At 36.5% G+C, this 11,421-nt stretch overlaps 1 long non-coding RNA gene across 1 annotated transcript; it reads left to right on the forward strand.

Annotated features, from left to right (window-relative positions):
• The first annotated feature begins 276 nt into the window (after nucleotides 1-276).
• LOC138762709 (uncharacterized) lies at nucleotides 277-9,836 on the forward strand. The gene is made up of 3 exons (XR_011357071.1): nucleotides 277-350; nucleotides 8,916-9,028; nucleotides 9,423-9,836. It is a non-coding gene; the product is annotated as an uncharacterized lncRNA (long non-coding RNA).
• The last annotated feature ends 1,585 nt before the right edge of the window (nucleotides 9,837-11,421 follow it).

Genomic DNA, 11,421 nt, shown 5'->3' on the forward strand with positions numbered 1-11,421 from the left:
CCACATTATATCTAGCTCTATTTTATAAGTGGCATAGAACCTGGTAACATTTTAACTTAATACTTACCATTTGATATATTTTTAAAAAATCTGGGTCCTACGATGTACAATAAATAAAAAGTCTGTTAGTTACAATAGCTGAGAACCAGTTGCAGGATCAAAGAAGCCCAACTAAGTGCATGCATCAAATTGTGGGCCAATCGCTCTCTGAATCAGCCCTCTACCCCTCCCTTTATATTGATATCCATTGTCGGAATTTGTACAGCTCTGGGCCGTCTTTTGTAGACACAGCCACACGTCGGCTTCAGAAAATGCTGGATCCTGAAATTCACATGGTCTTCACTGCTGAAGTAAGTACAGAATCAGCTGTTCATTCATCGGCTTACCAAGTGTCAACATCAGAATCACTATTTAGGGCAAGGATGCTGAATTAATAAGATTGGTACAATCACTAATCATTTTCAAGTACAATGCAAAGTATATTTTCATTATATTTTCCTACTTCGTTCATCTGAGAGATTTTTTTCCAATATTTGTGTGTTTTGTATTTTTGTTTAAAGATGCATTAGATTTTCCAAAGCCTTGTGTTTTGCACCAACATTGATTGAATTAAATCCAAAGCAAAATGTGAAGTCTAGCCAAGGGGCTGTTCTGTTGTGTCTTGTCATTATGAGAACTGAATCATCATTTAACTATTTGGCACAAAATCACATCAGTGCTCTCAGGAAGTTTTCTCACTTGATCGTTTTAAGCATTCACATTTGCATTTCAATTGCTTCTTTGGAGATCAAAACCTGGAAATTCAACAGCACCTCTCAAAAACTGACAGAAATGATGTTAATGTAGAGTTAATATGTGATATATTGGCATTAATTCACAGAGAAACATGAATAATGTTGGTGTGTCCCAACAGAGTTTTTCTAACAGCTGATCTATATGATTCCAACAGGAGCATTATTCCCAAAATAGAAACTTATAAATGTTGGAAATACTCAGCAGATCAGGCTGCATCTATGGACAGGGAATTAGTTAAGTTTTGGGGTCTAGGATCTCTCTTTTTCAGATTTTTTAGTTAATATTCTAGTATCTGCAGTTTATTTTGTTGTTTAAAAATTTTTATGTAATGTCTAAAATTTGTTCCAAGAAATCTGATTGCGTCATTTTCTCTTATTATATATAAACTAAAATTATAGTGAAAACACACATGGCAAGTATTGTAGTTTCCCCATGGCTCAGGATGCCATTGACTTTGAGGTCACTGAATGTTGAGCATACCATAGGCAAGTGGAATTCCTTTCTCTCAGCATTTAGCTGGTGTATAACTAAACACAGCAAATATTTCACTCACTGCCCAGTTTCATGATAGTTGTCTTGACGTTCACTTAGTAGCTGTCTACCACAACCGCTGCATTTGAGCCACCTTAACAAACTAATCCATTGGCTATAGGACAACAAGAACCATCTGCTGACAATCTGGCTGATGCCACTGGTGGATAAATGCTCTTTTGGAAGCTATGCTGCCACATGAAATTTGAGACAGCAGACTAATAACAGTAACATTCCTTTTGTCTGCAGGGCACTGGAGGGACGTTGCAGTTTGTTGAGTGGGAATGTTGGCTTGTTACAGACCCTGCTTTCTTAAAGGCACACATTTTCCCATCAGCTATCTGGCAATCCGCTGAGAAGCTGGACAAGCAATAGGAAAGAGGGGAGGAAGAGGAAAAAGGGAAGAGATAAGATGGGCTGTCTGGCATATTCATTTCAACCAGTGTACTTTATATTAGCAAAGATAAGCTGGGCTCTCTGGTATATTCCATGCCAGCAAACAAGGTTAATTCTTATTCTTCACCCTCCCACTGTTGGCCATCCTATTGTCCATTTGGTAGATGGCCTTGAGCACCAGATTCATTATTAGACCATGTCATGTCAGCATACAAAGACTTTGAATCTTATCAGCTTTGCATTTGGGTCCTCAAGGTTTGAATCCTGTCACTGATCTGATGGTTATCAGTTAAGTAACCTTAGGTTAATTTTCATGGATCTCTATGGAGAGAAAACATCTCTCTGATTATTTACTTTTTTTTCATCAACGTTGGCATGATGTCTTGAGCAAGTGAAACAAACGCTGGTGAATCATGGATCACATTTCCTTGGAGAATGAATGACCATTAATCTACCTATAATACCAGAGTAAGCTCCTCTTACTCTGAGTTTTCCCATGGATTTCTTATTTGAAATGTATTTGCTTGCATGATTAAAACATGAAAATCTGCAACCACCATGAATGAAGTAAAAACACAATGCTGGAGAAACTCAGTAGGTCAAATAGAGTACATCAGGTGTTGCTCCTCCAATTTACAGGTGGCTAATATTCCATCTGGGCACTCTCCAACTAGATGGCATCAGGGTCGACATCAGAACAAGTCTAATTGGAAATGGGGGTATGAGGGTAACTGCGGGGGTGGGGGGGGGGGCTGCACAATCTGACATTCAAAAACTCACTCAGCGGAGGGGCGGTGCCTACCTGCCATGAACTTCCTCCATGCACCATCATTACACTTCCCTCTCCCTCCAACATAACAGACTAATGTGCTGCTTATATCGCACAGAGACTAGTAAAGCTAGCGCCATTAGCGCTGTAGGTGAGGGGGCACAATAACTCATTTTGGGGGAGCAATGCCCGCAAATGCCCCCCCTTGACACTGGCCATGGATGGCATTAACATCAACCTCTTTGGTTTCTACTAGACCACTCCCATTCTCCTTCTTCCCCATCCTCCTGCTCTCCACCTCCTTCCCTCTCCATTCACAGAGCCATCCCCCTCTCCCTATTTGCTGGTGTGCCCTTCCACCTTTATCCACCTATTACCTGCTGCCTGAAGGACAGTGCTCTTCCCCCTGCCCCTCACCCCACCTCACCATTTTGTTCAGGTGGCTGTCTACATTTTGCTCATATCTTGATGAAGGGCTCAAACCCAAAAAGATAGTTATGTACCTTTATCTTTGCTACATGTGTGTGACCTGCTGAGTTTTGTCAGTTTTTAAAAAAAGTTCTTGCTTGCATTATAGCTCATTTATACCTCAAAGATTTGAATAGGATCACGATGTACCATTGTTATAAATGTTCCCTTTCTATGATGTGCCAGCTAATATAAAGGCAGTTAAGTATTTAATTTGTATGTAAATTACTCAACATATCCCTGTCCAATTTCTACACAAAAACTAGAGCAATCATTTTTTTTAATTTAAATGCATCACAAAGGCATTTCCTTTTTATCCAGGCTAAATGATCTGCTTTAAGATGAAACATATGTTCCTATTTTTGTTTTACTTTATTCCATTTTTAATTCATAAAAGGACAGCATCATCTCTCAACAGCCAAAAAAAAATCCTATGGCAACAAATATGGGAAAAAAGCACACTGAAAGGAGTACCATATATATGCTTATATCAAAGCTACCAGGTTCTTGGTGTTGAAACAAAAGCTATGGTATAATTCAAGCAAAAATGAATTGTTTTATTGTAATTGAAAAATGCCAACCCATAAAAATAAGCCCACTAAACATAATTTCAAAAAATATTTTCACTAATTTAGTTCCTTATCTATGCCGTTTTTTTTCTCCTGGCTTTATCAATTTGCTTTTATTCCTTTTTTTCCTAACCTGCACTTATTTAACCATTCTGAGTTGCTTATAATGAGAGAGAAATCCTCTCTCCTGTTAATTTAGGAGATGGATTCCTCATCTAAGAATTCTAGATCTTTCAAAACATGCTCTGATGACAATTCCATGGTAGGCAATTGAAAGCTGGCTTAACCATATAACCATTTACGGAGCGGAAACAGGCCATGTTGGCCTTTCAAGTCCGCACCGGTTCACAGATTCTGACACAGAGTACGAAAGGAGGAACGAAGGCATTTTCTGTACCTTGGTGAAAAGCACAAAGTGAATAAAAACCAAAGATGAAGCAATAGTGATTTTGTAAATTGTTTGCACAGCAACATTCTCAGGTCTTTCTGAGTACAGTCATAAGGACAGTCAGTGGACCTCACGACTACACATTTTCCTTGCAAAGTTGAAATGTTACGGGCCCAGAGGACCCCAAAACCCAGCAGCAATAGAAATTCACCAAGACAAATGGTTACTTAAACAAAAGTTGGTTTTAATTATCTTTAAACAAAAAAAACAAGATCAAACTTTAACTTATTACTATTAACTTAACCTCCTTCTAATTCTAAGCACAGGTGTATGTAATGTGTTTAAGTTCAGGAAAGTTCTTTGACTCACAGTACAATCTCACTTCTCACTCCTCCAAGTTCACTGGTATCAGGCAATTCTTAGACTGTGCACAGAATTTAACATTTATGAATTTTCACCAAGCTCTGATGTTTAAAAGAAATTGGTTACCACTCAAGAAGATTCTCACTGGTTTCAGAGAGATTTGTTGCTTGTTGGACACACTCAGACTGATTCCCTCCAATCAGCCACTTCAGTGACTTGCCAAAGAAACTTGCCACATCAGGGTTTTCCAAATAATAACCTCTTCTTCTGCAGGTCACCACAGGGGTCCTATTGTTTCCCTTATTTCAGGTGAAACACTTTAGCCAGCCATTTCCTCTTGTATGGACCACATGGGTTGTTTCAACAGGCTGAACTCAGAACTCAAAACCTGTCTTCAAAAATGGGATTTTAAACAAGCAGCCAGCTTGCCGTGCTGCAGAAGCCAGTTCTCTCTCTCTCTCTCTCGCTCTCACAAAGAATGTCTGTTTGGTATCCTCTCTCTCTATCTGCTTGCAAAACCATATGACCTTCTTAGAACAGCAAACTGAATTCAGACAGATTGTGGCACTGGACCCAAACTTCTGATTCTATTCATCTGTTGCTTTCAAAACACTAATTCATTACTCCACAGTATGTCCAATTAACACCTACTTATGAAATCCTTCAGCAAAACAGTTTCCATTGTCTTTACAAAGGCACTGGGCCCGGAGTTTCTGGTTTGAGCAGAGCGCTTGCATTTTACATGAGATCTGTTTTGTGAAGTGTTTGTATTTGTTTGTGAGCTACACCAAATCCCCCCAATCTAACTCTTCCAAAAACATCTCTATACATAATATAAGGTTCACAGAACCTTGAAGCATTTTTTACCCCTTCAAAGGATTCATGTCAATATAAATAAAGAGGATGAAATAATATCGATTTAATTCTAATTGAGGAAACCCTGACACTTCATAAGGTAGAAAAAAATACAAGTGTTACAAATAAATCAAAATAACTAATTTAAAATTAAAAAAAATTATAACATTTTAAATTTAGACATACAGCATGGTAACAGGCTATTTCAGCCTACGAATCCATGCTTTCCAATTTACACCCAATTAACCTACACCCTCAGTATGGTTCAAACCTTGGGAGGAAACCAGAGCCCCCAGAGAAAACCCAAGCAGACATGGGATTCAAACCCTGATCCTGATTGTTGGCGCTGTAAAAGCATTCCATTAGCCACTATACCCACCATGCATAGGGAAGACCGAGCAAGCAGAATGTAATTAATAATGAGAGTTCACTCTCATATACATGAGTATAATGTTACTGCAAACAATCAGATACACCAACTACATTAAATATTCAAATTATGAAAATTAAAGGTAAGTATAAAAGAATATATACATCATGCAGTTAGATCTAAAAAAAATGCATTGCTTTAGTAGTGAAGACAGATCTTTTGGTGATCCCGGGCTAGTTTAGAATTTAGGTTAGGATACTATGGGAAGTGCAGCAGTCTGTTGGATATAAATTGTTCTTGAACCTAGGGGATCCGGACCCAGGCTTCTTCCTTAATGTCAGGATGTGTCATCCTGAGTTCAAATATCATGCATTCTTAGTTTTTTTTTGTTATTTTTCAATTAAGGTTGCAATAATAACAAGAGTTTCTAGGCAATAAAGCAGACATTTTTAAATTAATATATTTTTCTAACATTACATACATGTAATTACATATAAATGTATCAAAAGAAATTGCCTAACACCACACTCAGAGCTAATCTCCTTGTAAATGTTCCATACTCGATTGATTAATGGATTCAAAATGATGTATGCAAGGGATCAGGTTGAGCAACAGAGTCTTGGCCGAGGTACAGAGAGATTTGAACCCCCAAACTTATTTTAATATTTAGAAACATCTCTTGCTCAATTTGAGCAGAAAACATTTGTCACCAAATACCGAAGTGTTTCCTCTGTGGGTCCAGAGAAAGAATAAAATTGAGGGGGGGATTCTAAGAATTTTGTTAAGGAAAAAGGCCAAATATTCACTTGTGGGGCCTGGGGTGGCATTCCTGCTACAAAACAATGAAACCAAACAAGTGATTTCTGATCTTCTCCAAATCCTTGACCTCATGCTTGGCAGATTTTACCATGCCTTAAATGTGTTCTCACTGGGGCCACCAGTTAAAATAACAGAGCCAACCCAATGAGATTACATTTAAAGAGGATTAAATTGCAGTTGGCCAGAAAAGGATGGGAATGGAGTGGGCAAGATCTTCATTCCTCCTAACCACCTCTTCATTTGTTTCCAAACAAGCAACAGGAACTAAAATTGAGGTTTGGTTTACTGGATTATAAACCTTCAGAAAAATTTCTTCTGTTACTTTTTGCATGTAAAGGCATAATAAGTAATTCACTAGACAGCTGGATATTTTGCATTCTAGCTCAGCACAAAAGAGAACTAAAATAGATTGATGAGTTGAAATCATTTCCATATGTCATCATTAACTAATTTTTTAGAGTTTTTTTTTAACCATTTAGATAATACTTTATTTTTTCTTACTTGTGTCCATAGAGTCATACATCACTGAATATGCCCTTCTGGCAAAATATCCATGGTGACCAAGTGGGCACCCTGGGCAAGTTCCATTTGCCTGCATTCAAATCGCTTTGTACAGTAAAACCCCTGTTGTCTGAAATTCAATCAACCAGCAACCTCAAGCAGTCGGCAAAAAAAATCCCCGCAGAAAATAAATTTAAAAATGAACGAATAAATAAATAAATGGATAGATAGATAAATAGAATTAAAATAAATAAAAAATTTAAATAAAAGATTAAAATTGTTAAAGTAAATGTTCTCTGAATTAACACATAAAACTTTGGTGAAGAGGGGAGCAAATATGCAGCCAGCAGAGTGCCTTGGTCGTGCTTTCCTCATAGCAGCTGTTTGAATAAAATCATGTTTGAATGAAATGGCATCACCCAGGATGAAGAGGTTTGCTTGTAGCAACTGTTTAAATAAAGTTGTGTTTGCGTTTGAATAAAATGCCATTGCCCAGGATGAAGAGCTGGTTGATGGTGCTCGCTGTTGGAGAGTCTCTCTTAAAGTATCTCCTTACCCCTGCTTAGTAAGAGTATTTATCTTTATTAGTATGTTTTAAGTATATTAGTAAGGCTTCATCTGTAAACTTGGGGGAGGGGTGGTTAATTATAATGTTATTGTTCATTTTTCGGGCGGCTCCTTGGAGGGGGAGAACCCTACAAATGCAGCAATGGTTAATTATTTTCAAATATGTGACTGAAAATAACATATAATGCTTTAAGATTTAACTATTAATACAACTGAAATTTGTTCAGTGTAAGTACGGTATAGTATTCTTGTTTTTAAATTGTTTATTTTTAATGCAGATGTATTAGTTAGGAATTGTAAAAGTGTGCCTCAAGCCACCAGAAAACTCACTTACCAAACACCATAGGGGCAAGATACCAGGGGTTTTACTGTATCAATAACAACCAACTTTGAGAAAGAAACATCTAAGATTCCAAAGTTTCTGGGAGGTCAAAGAAAGCCCCATTTGGTTGTCATTGGTGTTTCTTGCATTTTCTTTGTGTTGCAACATAATGAAAATCACATCCTTTGCGCCTTCTGATTGCCAGAACCTGAATTGTGATCCTGGAAAGGATCTCCTTAGTTATTGGAAAGGGCTGTTGCAGAAACTTCTGGAAAATGACTTCCCTTGTGGCAGTCAGCAGAGAGGATTCCTCTATAAATATGGCAGTTGAACTTATCTTCTTTTGTCTAGCAGATTCTTGTCATTATGAAAGAAATAAGATCTTGAACCCATGCCTGGATTACTTCTCTGGCATGTTTTAGAAGGAATTTTATCCACTCTAGTCCTTGTATTTTTGCTGCTGGATGCCTTTTTTTAGCCCTTTGCTCTGCTGAAGTAGTTGTGGCAGATAGCTGGCTGTGAAATGCATCAAAGTGTAGTTTTGAGGTCACTGAAATGCTCCTTCCTGAGGACACTGATTGTCTCTCTATTCTTGATTAACTGTTTTCCATTCCTAGTTGTCAACGGTTGGGGTTCTTAAATGTTTCCATGTAAAACCACAATGTTTCTATGTAAAACCACAAAAAAGCTCTTTAGAATTAAAAAAAATTATATTGTATATTTGTCAATCCAGATAAATATTTCAAAACATAAATGGATTTTAAAATGTTAAATAAAGTTTATTTTGTACTGTCTGGTTATGAAAGTTCAGCTTTCACTTTAATTTTAGGTATCTGTTCCAATCCCATCTTGATTCATATAAAATGCTTACTTATTAGCTTAACTCACTGGTTTGATGATCTCTGTTGCCAGAGCCCTTTGGAATTCAGTAATTAATGAAGGGAATTCAATAGCATGGACTAAGTCCTTGTGGGCAATTGTTATTGAAATCATCAGTTTTGCACTTCACCATGAAATCTGGGATGAGAAACCCAATGAAGGGCAAGATGGTTTCTACTCACCCAGAAAAGGGGTCATTACTGATTCTGGTTCAAGCTCTTTGGTAAGATTTTGTCATAATAGAGTATTCTATGATGTGCCTTGTTTGTTGGATTTGGGAGTGCCTGCTCACATTTTCAAAGATTTTTCCCACATTTTTGCAGATCTGCCACAAAAATACAGCAGGGCATCTGTGACCTTTATAGATGATGGGGCAAGCAGGGCCATCAATGACTTGAGAAAGTAGCAAGGACAGAAAGGGAGTCTGAATGAGGAGGTCAGTTCAATGCCAAATGATGTCTTGCAAGAATGAGAAACCATTTGATTTATGACCCACTTTGTGATTAACAGTCATTAAAATCATTCAAAATGCATCATATGCAATTAATTCCTAAATGTAACTTTTATTGTGGTGTTTATTGGGCTATATAATTAAGTGGTGGTTTTATTGTTATTATTAATAATGCATTTCCACAAAGCACAAACACCGCTGAAAGGATTAATCTTCAAAACTAAATATTCAATTTTCTTTGAAATGCTTACTTAAGGAAATCAAGACTTTTACATTTAATGATATTATGCAAACCATAGATTAGTAATGTTATCAGTGTTACTGTCTGTGATATTCCTGAAAATATAAAATCTCATATCTGATTTCTCACCATCTTCAGGTACAGATTTCTCATGGTGATTGACATTTGATGAAGGACTTCATCTCAGACACTTAAGATAGACTCCTTTATCCGTTCTTTGCCACATAATAAGAGGTTTTATCAAGCAAGGTAGTGGAGATTATCCATGTGACAACCTTCCTGTGACAGCTCTATCATCCACTCTAATCCAAAGGATGGAAGGAATGAAGGTCAACATCATCTCCAAAGAGGATCATTGTCAGGAATCCTATAGTCAGTCCTTCTGCCTCCTTAAAGTTCAGTTTTGGACATGGGATTAGTTCAATTATCAAAAATACTTTTTGTTTTTTCATGAAATAAAAATATTTTGGGATACCTGAAGTGCAACACCACGATCTTCCTTTATGATCTTTTGCAAACCAACTTATGTCAATCCCCTATAAATTAAACAAGACTTTATAAAGGAATATTATCTAAACCAAAGTTAATTAGACAAGCCAATCAATCAATTTGACAAATAGTTAATAAATTCCTTGATGAACAAAATCAAATTGAATCTGTTCCCCATTCACATCTGCTTTTTAGTTCTATATAAGCAAGAATATTTTCAAGATGATATTCATGGTTCTTAATCCATTCCCCACTCCAAAGTCAATCTAATCATTGGCTTTTTTATAACTTTAACTTTTATATTTTTTTTCAGCCTTGCAATAAACATTCATATATGCATATATATTTTGTAGAATATATAGCATTCTTCACAAAGATCATTATAAATAACCTGCTCAAGATTACCAATTCATCTGCAATTTATGTGATTTTAATGGACCATGAGAATAAGTTCTTGATGATGTAGCCACAAAATAATAAGGATCAAAATTTCCACTGCTCTCATAGTATGTCTGGACTTCTCCAGCATTCATGCTGAAAAATCCATCGAAATTTTCATGAAGGAATGTTCTGCCACTCTACACCCATTCATTTGCTCGTTATTTTTTTCCCCAAAATGAACCTTTGAGTACAATGAATCCCTTGTTCAAACAATTTTCAATATACTTCTATGTTTATATATTCAGAGCTGTTTAGATCAGTCAGTTATTCCTGATCCATGATAACTTTTTAAAGATAATTATTACACATTTTCTAGGCTGCCCATGTGTTAGATAAAATCAGACAGTAACTCAAAAGTTGATTGCATATTTAGGCCAAAAATGCTCTCATACTTTTCCAATTGACCATCTTTCTTTCTGACTTTCATGATCCAATTCTTTTAATGTATAAGTTCTGGTCAAAACCAATTGAAAAATCAAAATGTGCATCTTAAAATGAAAATGACATTTTATTTCCATCAAAAACAAGCTAGTCTAACTGGAGGTCTGTTTAGTGTATTTTCTTCTCTCATGTTTCCTGTTTCTGAATAATCTGAGATTTAATTATGACCATGGAATTTCTTCCTGTCTTTGGTATTGTGAATTATATATATATTTTGCAAAGGCATCTGAGCAATTTCCATGGCATTTCGAGAAACTGAAATATAAAGCAGGCAGCTTTACACGGAAGAAGGCTTGGGAGCTCTGCATTCTACATGAGCCTATGTAAAAGGAATCAATTTTCAGCAGTTTTGCATCTATAGTTTAGATTAGCAGTTATGGCAACCAACATTGGGTATAAGCTTTGCAATAAAGTTGCATGAGACTGAGATATGACTAAACTATTTACACTCTTGTCATCTGCATTCAGATATATTCAAAAGCATTCAGAAATGATTTTAAAAAATCAAGGAAATTATAAAAACAAAGAATTTGTTCAAACTTTGCGAAACATTTAACATTAATTATAATTAAACAATTAAATACATCCAATAGAACAAATTATGAGATCAATACATAAAAATGCTGGAGAAACACAGGAAGTATCCAAGGAAGTAAAGGGTAACCAATGTTATGGGCTTTGTCACCTGCCGTTGCTGAATCCATCCTGCGTCTGCCTGATGGATCCTTTTCACTCCAGGTACCTCACTATTTCTTCTTTAATGATA

This window comes from Narcine bancroftii, chromosome 5 (genome assembly GCF_036971445.1).
Source record: "Narcine bancroftii isolate sNarBan1 chromosome 5, sNarBan1.hap1, whole genome shotgun sequence".
NCBI classification, from domain to species: domain Eukaryota; kingdom Metazoa; phylum Chordata; class Chondrichthyes; order Torpediniformes; family Narcinidae; genus Narcine; species Narcine bancroftii.